The sequence below is a fragment of the Anastrepha ludens genome, chromosome 4 (genome assembly GCF_028408465.1).
Source record: "Anastrepha ludens isolate Willacy chromosome 4, idAnaLude1.1, whole genome shotgun sequence".
NCBI classification, from domain to species: domain Eukaryota; kingdom Metazoa; phylum Arthropoda; class Insecta; order Diptera; family Tephritidae; genus Anastrepha; species Anastrepha ludens.
In genome coordinates this window covers 80445125-80458726 of record NC_071500.1, presented here as the reverse complement: position 1 = coordinate 80458726, position 13602 = coordinate 80445125, and the positions used below count along the sequence as shown (strand labels likewise).

At 36.4% G+C, this 13602-nt stretch overlaps 1 protein-coding gene across 1 annotated transcript in view; it reads right to left on the bottom strand.

The window, feature by feature from the left end:
* LOC128861886 (protein still life, isoforms C/SIF type 2) overlaps window positions 1–13602 on the bottom strand; it is a 418993-nt gene that overhangs the window by 352305 nt on the left and 53086 nt on the right. The window lies entirely within an intron of this gene.

Here is a 13602-nt window from a genome sequence, read left to right as displayed (position 1 = left end):
TAGTTGCTGAGACATGAATGCAGCTCGGAAACTTTTGCGACACACCTCGTATATCAAGTGACACATAGTGAAAAATAACCGCAACCATTGAATCCATTTATTGGCTACCTGCTGCGAAAATGTTTTTTGAAAATTTTAGTTCAAATACAAAATTTAATTTACCTTTGCTAATCCTAATTAACTTTCTTGTTTGCTCTTAACCCATTATACTGCTGGAAAATTTTAGTATTTGACAGCAGCATAAAATCAGCAATTACGCCTTACGGTTCTCCTCTTTTTACTAACAATGCGGCATATTTGTCAGCTTGCGCACACGAGTAAGTCCCAAATTGTTGCTAAGTAAAGTCTTTTCTTTCGCTTGGGTGAGATACCTTTTTCTTATTACCACTACATAGTATCACGTTGTTGTGTAAGCGTGCCCAAAATTGTACATAATTATCTTAAAAGCAGATTTCACGTTGTAACGTGAAAATTTTCTATTTTCTTTGCTTTTTGGCACAAATCGTCGTCCTCAACCAAAACACCATTGTTAACTCCATTTAGTCGTCCGTTACCCTTGTGGCCTTTGTGTGTCATAAAGCTGGCTCAAGTTGAATAAGATAGCAGTAGTAGTGTTGCTAACTCATTTTTCAGTTGAATTACAGTCAGCACCAACAAGAACAAGCACATAGAAGTCTAAAGTAACTGTCCAGTGGATAGTCGGTGTTAACAATGCGCCTCACTTTTGTTTTATTTTGATGCCCGTTTGCATGCCCAGCCTGTTTGTCGCTTTTGCTTGACAAGATGAAAACCACGTGCAATGTTAAAATGTAACCGAAATATCACATATCCACCTACAAACGTACACACAACCACACACATATCTCTTTCTTTGACTAATACACGGTCTTTACAATTTTTTAATCAACCTCAGCTCCTCTCTGCTGTGATGACTTTGAAAAAGTATGAGATAAAAAAAACAACAAAAAAAAATAGCAGCAATAACTGCAACAATACTAATGACAGTTAAGCAGCAATGTTTGCTACAAAGTTAATTGAGCTAAAAGAGTTCGGCTGGAGGTCGGACACTCTGTTGACGGTGATGTGGTTGGCTGGCAGAGCGATGCATATACATGCATACTTGTACGTATGTATATACTTAGGTAAGTATGTTCTCAATTCTTCAGTTGATATATCCCTTTTCATTGTGGTTACTTTTTGCCGGTTTGTGGCAACATGATATCCTTTTTGTGCTCATACTTTTTGCTTTAATATTACGTTTTATTAGATTGGTTTTTTTAAGATTTTACTTTCTGGGGTCGAAGCTTATTTATTGTCCCTTACTGTAAATGAACTGGAAAGGTAATTAAACAAATTACAAACATAATAGCCATCATTATATAATAAATAACATTTAGATTCATGTTTTCTATTATTCATTGTGCAAATTACGTATGCAGCCCTTTAATGTGGTAATCAATTTTTAACTTGTGTTCTAAAATAAACCAGTTCCTTGGTTGGGTTAATTGATGGGTTGATATTAATAATGTTACAAGTGAAATACTTGCTGCAATTTCTAAATGAAACTACATCTAATTAACTTTACAGATATGTAGAAAGCTTTTAAAGTCCTTTATCAAATAACGACATAGAATGTCTTAACATGAAAGTTATATAATATCTTCACGTGGTGCTAACGACTCAGGCCGAAGTTTTAAGCAGGCATTTTTAATGACAACTCTGCCTCACTCGCAGTGTGAAAACAATCGAATGCTCATCAAAAGTGATATATAGTAAGTAGATGGCGCAAAAAAAGGTTATCTTAACTGTGGTCCCATCTAAGCCTCTATTTTTAGCCTACGTGGACTGATGTTTTCGATGGCAACCACTTTATTTATCCACAATATTCCAATTAATTTTTTCAACTGGTGTTTTTGAGTTTGTAACTCCCAACAGAGTTTTGAAATTGAATGAAAAATGATGTTTAAATATTATTATAAATATTTAATAAGCCAAATTGCATGAGTCATTACAGAGAAGATTACGTATGCGTCTACAAGATTAAATGAAGAAACTCGGATAGCCAATGTTTTTTTTTAAAGATTCTTATGCATAAAAATAAATTAAGCCTTATTGTATTTAAGTAAACAGAAACTCTGTGTGAACGTAGTAAATTACGCACTCGAGTGTTTTTACCTCGAACCGCACTCTACGTCATCTGAAATCCACAAAGCCTGCACACTCTTTTCCTACCATTGGCATTCCAGTAGTAGGATACAACTTTAAGCAAATTAGCACTACGAAATCTCTTACAACCTCGAAATCGTAAATATCGCAACAACGTGAGTGCCGATATACGAGTGCGCGCCGACTGTTTGTTTGATGATAGGAGGTACTACGTTTTACCCTCGTTCACCACCAGACCCATTCGCTTTGCTTCTTTTAAAAAATTGTGCCTGAGCGATTAATTTCTGCGGCTCGCATGATCTTTTCCAGCATGAGGTGAAATAAGTCACATGGTCTGAAATCTCGTTTGGTATCAAACGGCACGGAGAGGTCCTTCTGAATGCTGACAGCGCTGCTTGTATTGAGTAACGTCATTTTGCATAGCTGTATTGATTTTGGAGGGATACCAAATTCAGATATCACGGCATAAACGCAACTATTTTTCAATAATTCCTTCGCAAAGACTTAGCCATTAGCAAATAGTAGGTTTAAGTTCTTCCGTACGTGACAAGCCGAACCTAAACATCAGTTTAATAATGATGACTCCGAAACTAGCTGAAAAACGATTACGCTTAATATAGAACAAATTCATCTCAAGAAATATAAAATGCCCATAACGAGAATAAGTATTGAGTAGGGCACTTAAGCTTAAAAAGGCTTGGTACGAGTATATCATCGAAAATTTAAAAATTTGAGAAAAATGCCTGCATACCAAACCCAAGTGTAGACAAAAGTAGGAATATGTAGTTTATGTTGCTTTGGTCGCAAAAAGCCACTGTCCGCAGAAATTCTTGCCCTTGGCTATTTTCAAAAAAAAATATGGTCCAATTATTCCACGGCTTGACAATAGCCACATTATACCGTCAATTTAGGACTGTGAAGTGGCTGTTGATCTTTTAATAATGGGCTCTATCCTTTGAGTGACCAGCAACGGCAATTTAGCTTATTTATACTTCCATTTAAATTAAAATGGGCTTTATCGCTCTAAAATTAGTAATTAGTAAAAAAAGTTATTGTCAGGCTTTCACGATTCGAATTTTGAAGGGACTAAGTTAAGATCCTTCTTCAATATTTCATGCACAGTAGTTTGTGGAAGGCTTGGGGTAGCCGCGCTCTTCAGTTTGGACTGAAGTTGTTTTATTTTAGCGACGAGTTTATTGTAGAAAAGAGTTGTTCTCGGTATCTGGCTGGGCCTCGGTCGTGTGCTATAGCAACCGAACGAATAAAAATCCATGAACGAATAAAATCTTCACTTGGGGGATCTCATAAACGTCGAATATACTAACGTGAACAAAATGTGCAACGTGCAATTGCGCATGAATCATTGGCCTTGTAATACGCGTCGGTTGCGAACGCACGTTGTTCACCCGATACCGGCGACATCGTGACTAAATAGCCCTAAATAAAGCGGATCCCTCCCCGGTCACACGTTCAGCGGTTAGGAAGAAACTTTAAATTTTGAGCCCAGTTCTACCACCGGACACCCAAATACAGATCACACTTTAAATCTTTTATGGTATTATATTTATACCTAAAGCTATATTTTGGAAAAAAAATTAAGCAAAAATTTGAATTTATTTTCAAAATTTTGTTTTCAAATATTTACTTATGGTTTAGTATAATATCTTTTTTTTTGGAAAATGTAACTGGTTTTTATAAAGCATGGATTTAGAAAACATACAAATTTGTACGTTTAATTCTTTTTTGTTTCGGGATTTTTCGCGACACTCAAATAACTTATCAACTAGCAACTTTCCACAACTCTACTTGAAACTACTTCAAAAAAAATTTAAAAAATTTTCAAATTTTAATTTTTACTATTCTGCTTTTTTAGCTTTAACTATTCTAGGCTCTCAAATTTATTAGAATTAAATTGCCCAAAAAAAAATTAATTTCAGAACATCACTTTTTTCTCCATCCACTTGGCTTAAAATGCCCCAAATCAACAAATATTTTTAATTCTTTTTAATGTCTGTCGTATATTAATAATTATCTCAATTTGTTTCAAATTTTATTTTGCATTTTTTAAATGGTCACCTGCATTAAGTTCCTCAATATTATTTCACCGTACGGAGGAACACATCGGGAGCTGGTTTCCCGTTGTCATGGGAAACTGTAATTGTCTTTATGGCTGCCAGGGCCTGTGTGAGCTGTAAGAATGCTCAGTTCCACGAAAAACTGTTGCACATTAATTCATTTCGCCAACATAATTTGGCTAGTTGAAGCACAAAAACAAAGAACAACTTTAGCTTCTCTCCCTCTGTCAATCTGTTTCCCTTTTAAGTACAATATATTATTTTCAAAAAAAAAAAAAATATTGGTCCTTGTGCAGTCTCGCATTGTCATTGTAGTAATGAAAAAGATTGACTTACACAAAGCTTTAACATGAGGGTCCTGCCACCTTTGGCCCAGTTGTGAACTCAAGTGCGAAGGGTGGAAAAGCGAGCAAGGTTGTTAATCCTTTTGATACTCTCGTTCAGAAAAATATTTTTATTTTTGCTACACACTACGCTACCTTCATTTATATGTACATACATATGTACCACATCTATCTGACTGGTATGAACAGGGTACATTTTATATTCCGGCCGAATTTTTTGGCCTCTATTTTGGTTTAGATAAGTTATAACGGAGCATCTAACGCTGAGAAAGTATTAAAATTATGAATAAGCATAACAAATTAGCAGCCATACATGTTGAACATGTCCGACACTTTTCGGGAATTGATGCAACCAAGTTTTTCTTAAAGTTGTATATAAAAAAGTAATTTCTCAATTGTCCCAGTTTGACGAAGTGGTTGCTCGCGGAGGAGTATTAAAAAAATGAAACTAATCTAAATATAAATATTTTTACCATCATAATATTATATATCTCCGGGGCCTGTTGGGTACGATGCAGCTGAATCTGCTTTTTACATTTATAATTAACTATCAACTACTGCCATTAGATTTTAAAAAATAATAAGAAACGGCTCTGGTAATCAAGAAATCGACTCAATGAAATTTATTATAAACCGTGCTATAAATTGTAGTAGTGCGCAGCCTTGTTATTACTTAGTCCTTCTCTTTTGTGCACATTGCTTTGCTTCGTGCTGTTAGCTCAGCGTTTGACGGTGGAATTCTCAGATGTACCTGAACCTCACGCCTTCTTGATTATATAAAGCTCAGTCACTGCAATCACTGTGCCAAAATTCAAACAGGCTGCCATTAAAGATGTGCTTATAGGCCTCAGTAAAAATTACTTTAAAAGGTATATACATAACACATGTGCTGAAAAGTCCCAGGCCTAACACATAGATGGCACTCGTTTTATTGCATTCACCTCTTTCTCAGTTAGTAGTAACCTTAAAAAGACAGCAGTTAAAATTTCATGATATCCCATCCATTAGTTCGTGTGTTATTGTGCTAAGAATGACGCTACTTTTGTTATTTTCAAAACAATGGAGCAAAAAGAATTTCATGTTTTAATTTTACATTGCTTCTTTATGGGAAAAATACCATTCAAGCAAAGTAATGGCTTGGACAGTCTTATAGCAACTCCGCACCATCAGAAACAATAATAAAACGACGGTTTGCTGACTTCAAACGTGGTCGTGGAGACAACGATGATGCACAACGCAAAAAACATCAAAAAAATCCACAAAATCGGTTTCAGTGATCGAAAAGTGAAGTTGCGTGAAGTTGCATCGAGAAGATATTAAAAGAATGAGTTGACTTTATATTGCATGAATATTTGACTATTTATCGACTATCTTGAGAAGGGAAATACCATCAGCAGTGAATATTATAAAGCGTTATTGGAGCGTTTGAAGGCCGAAATAGCAAAAAAAATTTCCGCATATGGCAAAGAAAAAAATGTTGTTTCATCAAGACTGTGTCACAAGTGCATCAAAAAATGGCAAAACTTCGTGAACTGAAGTGTTCTCGTATACACCGCATTCGCCAAATTTGGCTCCCAGTGACTACTGACTGTTCTCAGACTAAAAAGAAATGCTTGCCGGTAAGAAATTTCGCTCGAATGAAACGGTTATCGCTGAAACTGAAGGTTAAAAATGTGTCGTTCTACAAAAGTGGTATTGCAACGTTAGAGCGGCGCTGAAATGATTGCGTTTTTCTTGATGCAAATTACGTTGATGAATAAAGCTAATTTTGAAGAAAAAAAAACGTGTTTTCTTTGCTAGGTCCGGGACTTTTCATCCCATGTGTTAAATTACCTTACGCACCTGTTATATGTATAATACCTGCAAACATATTGTAAAATCCAGCAAATATTCCACAAATTCAATAAGGTGTTCCAAAACGATTTTTACATACCTGGAAAGAAATAAAAACCAAAAATGTATTTAAATTTATTGAATAATTAATTTATTATAATATATAGAACGTTTTACTACTTAATAAATAAATAAAAAAACTTAAAAATTTAATGGAATGAACCTACAGAAATTAAGTTGCAAGAGTTAACTCTTTCCAAGTCAATAATTTGTGTCCAGAAATAATTTAAGTTAACTTGATGCAATTACTCGTACATGACCTTACTCTTTTTAATATTTTACATATAAAATAAACTTAAAAGTCTCAGTGTCCACGCTACTGCAGGTTCCAATACGTCTACATGAATTTACCTCAATGTCATGTCTTCGAACGGAGACAGAGTTGACAATTAAATTGATATCAATTGCATCTGATAGGTGAACTTCATCCCACAGGTGAGCAAAAGCGATGGGTGGGCAGACAGCGAAAGGCTTGATCGAATGAGATCGTGTGAATGAGGCATCAAAGAGGGTTTAAGGGGAGGAGTGACCGAGTATCAATACGGTAACATCCACTGTGACAGGCGAACAAGAATGTGGTAAATAAATGAATTGCCGTGCTCGCAATACAACTTGGGCAAGAGTGCATGGAGAGCAGTTGTTATCGAAGTGTAAAGAGGAGAAAACAAACATCAATATCTTTGAAAAATTCAATTATGAAAATGTAACAAATTGGATGCGGATGGCTGAAGTACGTAGAAGGTAAAAAGGAGTGGCAGAGGATACAAACATCTTTTTGCGACAAAAGGAAGCAGGAATTAAGGAAGTGCTGAAGATGATGAAAATAAAAAGAAAACATATTTATGCAACAGCCAGCAGCAATGTATAAGTTTCGTTACAACCAGGAAAGAGGTAATGTTCGAAAGATATGCCTCTGGCTTAAAGGTTGCATTAAATACACTTATAATTCTATCAATCAAAGCGTTAGCCGTATCTGAATTTAATTTGTTTCTCGGTAACTTTAGCACCGCAAGCGTAATAAGAATTTTATTGTAAAGTGCGTCCACTGATTGTGTGACAAAGTGGATGCATACCCTTTCGACCGTGGTAGTCTCAACGCAGGTTAGTTTAACAGCTTAGATGCCTTTGGTTGAAGGGAGGCAAGCGAGGTGGTCAGAAGTCAGAAGTGTTATATGCGGAACATTATTAATCAATTTAATATGCAAGAATATTCGTAGACATTTTTTTTTTATTATATTAAATTTGTTTGCTTAATGTTAAGATGAAAAGGGGTAGGACCTTTATGTACATAAATACGGTTTGTCTCAAGGCAAAAAGTGGATAAATTCGTTTGAAAACAAATTACTGGTAAGCAGTAAAAAATGTGTATTTTTAGAGTGTTGCCCTTTTTTAATTTTCGTCTTTCTTTATTTGCGTAATTCGCGAAACCCTTTTGTATTTATTCGAATATTGCCACTTTTAAGTTGCCATCGCAAAGCTGAAGTGTAGAGCAGTTATGGTCAATACATTAATTAATTAGCTACTGTCTTAAGCATAAATTTCGGATGTATGCAAATAATCCTGAGGTGAGACTGCTGTGTCCGCGGAGGCTTAAGATTCCATATTTATTTAAAAACGTTTGAACACATTTATTTATTTATTTACTAGAGGACTCGGTAGACCTTGTAATGCGCTAAAACACAAAACAGAAATTAATTTTTATATGCATACATACACATGTATACATATAGATTTGTGTAAATACTTTCTTTCGGCAGGTAGCGAACATTTTTGAATCATCCAATATTTTAATTTAAAGATTCAATGACAGAAGGCGATTTATTTGGTTGTTAATAGTTTTTTTGATAAAATATATTTTTTCACTCGCGTTCTGTTTGATATCACTGTTGTTGTATTCTATATGTTAGCATATTTAAATACCTTCAAAGATTTTTGAAAAAGCAAACTTAATGAAAACTTTCCTCAGTCTTTCACCCATCTGAATGCTGAGCACATACACGAAGAGGAATATTCTAAGAGGGTTTTTACTAGAGAAACGTGCAGTCTTTTTGGAGTTGTAAGTTCTCTATAAATAGCAGTGTTTCCTTTTATAAAGCCCTTCCCTTTAGAACCCAAAAGTAAGCTTACTGTCAAATTTGACGGAGCGCTTGGATCAATTCGGAGCTATACTGAGCTATGTCTATGTCGTCGTAAAGCTCATACAGCTCATCGTTCCATCGCCTACGATACTCGCCGTTGCCAACGTGCAAAGGTTCAAAAATCTTGCGCAATGCAAGTTTCTGCGCCATACGTTAGTACGGACATGATGAGAGTCTTGTAGAGTGTTAGTTTTGTTCGTTGAGAGAGGACTTTACTGCTCAGTTGCCTACTTAGTCCAAAGTAGCACTTGTTGGCCAGATAGATTCTACGTTAAATTTCAAGGCTGACATTGTTATCGGTGCTAATGCTGGTTCCTAAATACACGAAGTCATTTACAACCTCGAAATTATAACTGTCAACAGTAACGTGGTTGCCGATACGCGAGTGCGCCGACTGTTTGTTTGAAGACAGGAGGTACTTCGTTTATCCTCGTTTACCACCAGACCCACTCGCTTTGCCTCTTTATCCAGTTTGGAGAAGGCATAACTAACAGCGTGGTTGGTAAGGCCGATGACATCGATATCATCGGCATACGCCAACAATTGTACGCTCTTATAAAATATTGTGCCTGAGCTAGTTCTGTGTCTCGTACGATGCTCTCCAACATCAGGTTAAAGAAGTCACACGACAGCGAGTCACCCTGTCTAAAACCTCGTTTGGTATCAACCGGTTAGGAGAGGTCCTTCCAATTCTGACGGCGCTGCTGGTGTTGAGCAATGGCATCTTGCATAACCGTATTAGTTTTGTGGGGATACCAAATTCAGACATCTCGACATACAAGTAACTCCTTTACGTACTGTCGAATGCAGCTTTGAAATTGACGAAAATATGGTGTGTGTTGATTCTTCTCTCATGGGTCTTTTCCAAGATTTGGCGTATTGTGAATATTTGGTCGATGGTAGACTTTCCAGGTCTAAAGCCACACTGATAAGATCCAATCAGTTGGTTGACGGTGGACTTCAGCCTTTCACACAATGCGCTCGCTAGAACCTTATGGCACAGATTGCAGATTAAATTCCAATCGGCAGGTATGCTTTCATCCGACCATATTTTGCATAGGAGCTGATGAATGCACCTTACCAGCTCCTCGCCGCCATGTTTGAATAGCTCAGCCGGCAGTCCGTCGGCGCCCGCGGCTTTGTTGTTCTTTAGCCACGCTATCGCTATTCTCACCTCGTCATGGTCGGGTAGCGGAACGACAATTCCGTCGCCAACGATTGGTGTATAGGGATCTTCACATTCTCTGTGACATGCGCAGGTGTCACTGTTTAACAGGTTCGAGAAGTGTTCCCTCCATAATTTAAGAATGCTCTGAACGTCAGTCACCATATCGCCGTCTTTGTTCTTACAGGAAAACGCCCCGGTCTTAAAACCTTCTGTAAACCGCCGAATTTCCTGTTTTTTCGGGCTCGCCGGAATCCGTTTTCTTCTTCAGCGGCGGTACGTAGAGAACGAGAAATCTTGCTCCATTGCTCGTGCATGCCGGTTTGTGGGGCAGTACTCTCTGAGAGCAGGAGTGAGAGTCGAGTGACGAATCTTCTGGCTGTCTTTGGCTGCAACAAGGTAATGATCCGAGTCGATGTTGGGTCCTCGGATCATACGTACATCTCATACACTAGAAGCGTGTCTTCCATCTATCACAACCAGGTGGCTTGGTGAATCTTCTTATGCTGGAATTTGGTGCTACAGACTACCATGTTTCGGGCCCCGGCGATGTCGATCGGCCTCTGCCCGTTACCGGATGGTTCGCTATGTGGCTGAACTTTCCGACTGTAGGACCAAAAATTCACTCCTTGCCCACCCTGGCGTTGAAGTCGCCAAGCACGCCAAGTGAATGGCGATCAGTAACTTTCCCCACTCGCGTGTACTTCTACATATAAAACCATCCTCCTATTAGTTACTTAATATTAATATTAATTTTAATTTATTAAATTCAATTTCAATTTTAATTTATTTTATTTATTAGGATGTTTGCCAGAATCTGGCACTTTTCAAAGTTGACTTCGGGGCAGATATACTGATATCGATATGTAATTCTGTGGCAGACAGCTGGATTGTCACCGAGCAGTACGACTAAGTATGTATGAATATTCACCTAGAGTCCATAGTTGATGAGGAAGCCCATTGGTTAAGATATTTGAGCACTATTTCCGGAAACGAAAGCATTTCGAAAAAGCTTTGGGGCTTGACTTCAGCTTCTCTTCATATCGAGAAATACAGTTGTTAAACAGTTATCAAGTTCATTTATATGGTTCATAAAGTTAGTGTACTTTTGTTTGGTTTGTTTATTATTAGTGGTTTTGAATAGATTAAAATATTTGTTAAGTGGCTATTACTCAAAACAACCCTGAGATATCATAGTGTTTTAGATAGGACATGGAAATATATATCTGCTCCTAAATAATTGAAAAACCAATGTAATTTTACACATGTCCTATTTGTAGGAGCATTTCTGTCATAACTATATTTGGAGAAACCAATATTTAAAGTTTCAGACTATTTCTTCTAATAAATGAATACTGATATGTACCTACAAATGATATCAGAAATCATACTTCAAACGTACGTGATAGGACGCATCTTCTGCTTTGTGTTTTTAAGTCAATCAATAAACATTGAGATCGATGCGGTGGTAAGGTTCTGAATAATTGAGTGAAGGGAGAATAAATCGCCGAAAAACTTTCTGAGTTCATGCAAGCCGATTATTCAGACCTATTTGGTATGTTCTGTAGATAAAAGAGAGACATTCTAGTCTTGATTTGACAAAAGCACAGTGGTAAACCATAGTTCATAAATTAAGCAGAGTTGTCAGGTAATTTAACAAATAAATAGTGCATAATTTTAATGAATTTCCGCAAGGAACCGAGAAGTAATAAAACTAATACATATCGTATGTCCTATAAAATAATGCATGGACAAAATATAATATTTAGCTATGCAGTTTCCATCTGAGCTCCATTTCCAATTGCTGCGCGCATTTAAAGAGGAAAGCTCTAATATTAAAGATCGGATGGCAAAGAAGTTGGAACTATTCCAACGGACAACAACCAAATGATTTTGTGCATACATCAATTATTCCCAAGTAAATTATTGGAAGAAATACATAATATGAAGTTAAAAACAAAAAAGTTCTTCTAAGCTGAATCTATATACCAATTATACTTAGAGTTATTATCAATATATCGCTGCTTTGGTCATTAGTTAGCCGGCTCTGTACACATACATTTTCCTATTCTCATGCTCTCACTACTAACGTTTACAGTTCTCAGCTGTATTCTAGCGGAATGAGTGAGTGCTAAAAATTTATTACAATCTAATCGGTACTTAAGCTCTTTCGATTATATCGTGCTCATTTAACAAATTTACGCCATCCAAGCGAATGGAAGAGAGGGTAGTCAAATGTAAAATATCGTTGTAGAAATATATTTTACCTCATAAAGAAATAAAAATTTAAAGCATTCAACTTTTACTGGTATGTGCACAGCAGCAAACAACCATACATAAGTACTTTCGGAGAGAGTAGAGCAGCTATAAATATCGCAAAAATATGGGCATCAATCATTAAGAATAGGATATACATAAATATTTTGAATATTTGTCACTATCATAAACAAAATAAAAAAAGTGAGCAAATTCCGTGGCATTAGGGGACGTTTTTGTAAGCTTACAAGGCTCGTGCCAATACATGTATGAGTATACATACATACATATGTATATAGGAACATACATATATACATACAATATATTTTTTTCTGTAGATTCTTTTTGGGTACGCCCACATTATTCTACCTCCCTATATCGTTTACTTATTATTGTTGTTTTATATTATAGGCAATATTTATGAGCTATACTTTAGTATTTTCATGTTTTATATCCGAGCACCAAGAGCAGAAGAAAAGTAGACAAGTAGGCACAAAAAACCACGCGAAAATCCAAAGCGCAATTTGTCAAAATTTCCCCTTGCCAATATGCGGCTGGAAATGGAATGTTAAATGTCTGTGCTTATGCATGTAGTGGTTTTACTCTCATGATTCAAAATTCGATGTATGAGGCATAAAGCAGTTAAAAGTTGCTAAAACACAGCATGGGCTTGCCGCTCCCTAATACGCATTACATTCAAATGCTTCTTATGAGCACTTGCATCAAGAAGGCAAGCTGAACCGGCTTAGTCTTCTAACGCTTCGGCCATGTGTCTTAAGCTCTAGGACATTCATACATAAATTTTGCTCTGAATCGAATTTAGCACTTGTGAGTCTCAGAAGGAGTTGATCAATATTTGTATTGTGCTTCAAATTCTGGGACTTCCAAACATTGACTTTTTCAATAGCATAATTTTAAAAGATATATAGATATTTAAAAACAAAAACATCCGTTAATTAAAAAATTATGTAAATCCAAAACCAGCTTCTGACCTGATAAGCAAGAGGGGGATGTTTCAGCATATAAAGAGTATATACATATCTACATATGCATTACACTTTACACTGCTTTGTTATGTAAATACGAGCACACCCATCGTATCCTTCATTATCTGTAAAAATGGGATAACAGTTTGATTGGGAAAATTGCTTGCGGATATCAATAGCCAATACAACACGCACAAACGAGAAGCGTTGATAGTTAGAATGAAAAGAAGAGCACCAGGCCGGTTAATATAGCGACAGGAGAGTCAAGAACAAACTTTATATATTTACTGGGGATGCCAATATTAGAGAACAAATTTAGGTGCCGGGATTTCAGGATAAGTTCAAATCACTTCTGTGATCTTGTTATTCGTTTCGGGACTCACTTTGGGACATAACTTGTTCATACGAGTAAAAATGCAATACCGAAAAGCATTTAAACATACCAAGAAAACCATTTAAAAATTAGGTTAATACAACAAATTCCTCCAAATATCAAAAAGAAATAATAAAAGATGGATCGCAGGCAACAAATACGGGTATTAGCCGTCCTGATACCTCGAACTAATTATTTATTTATAA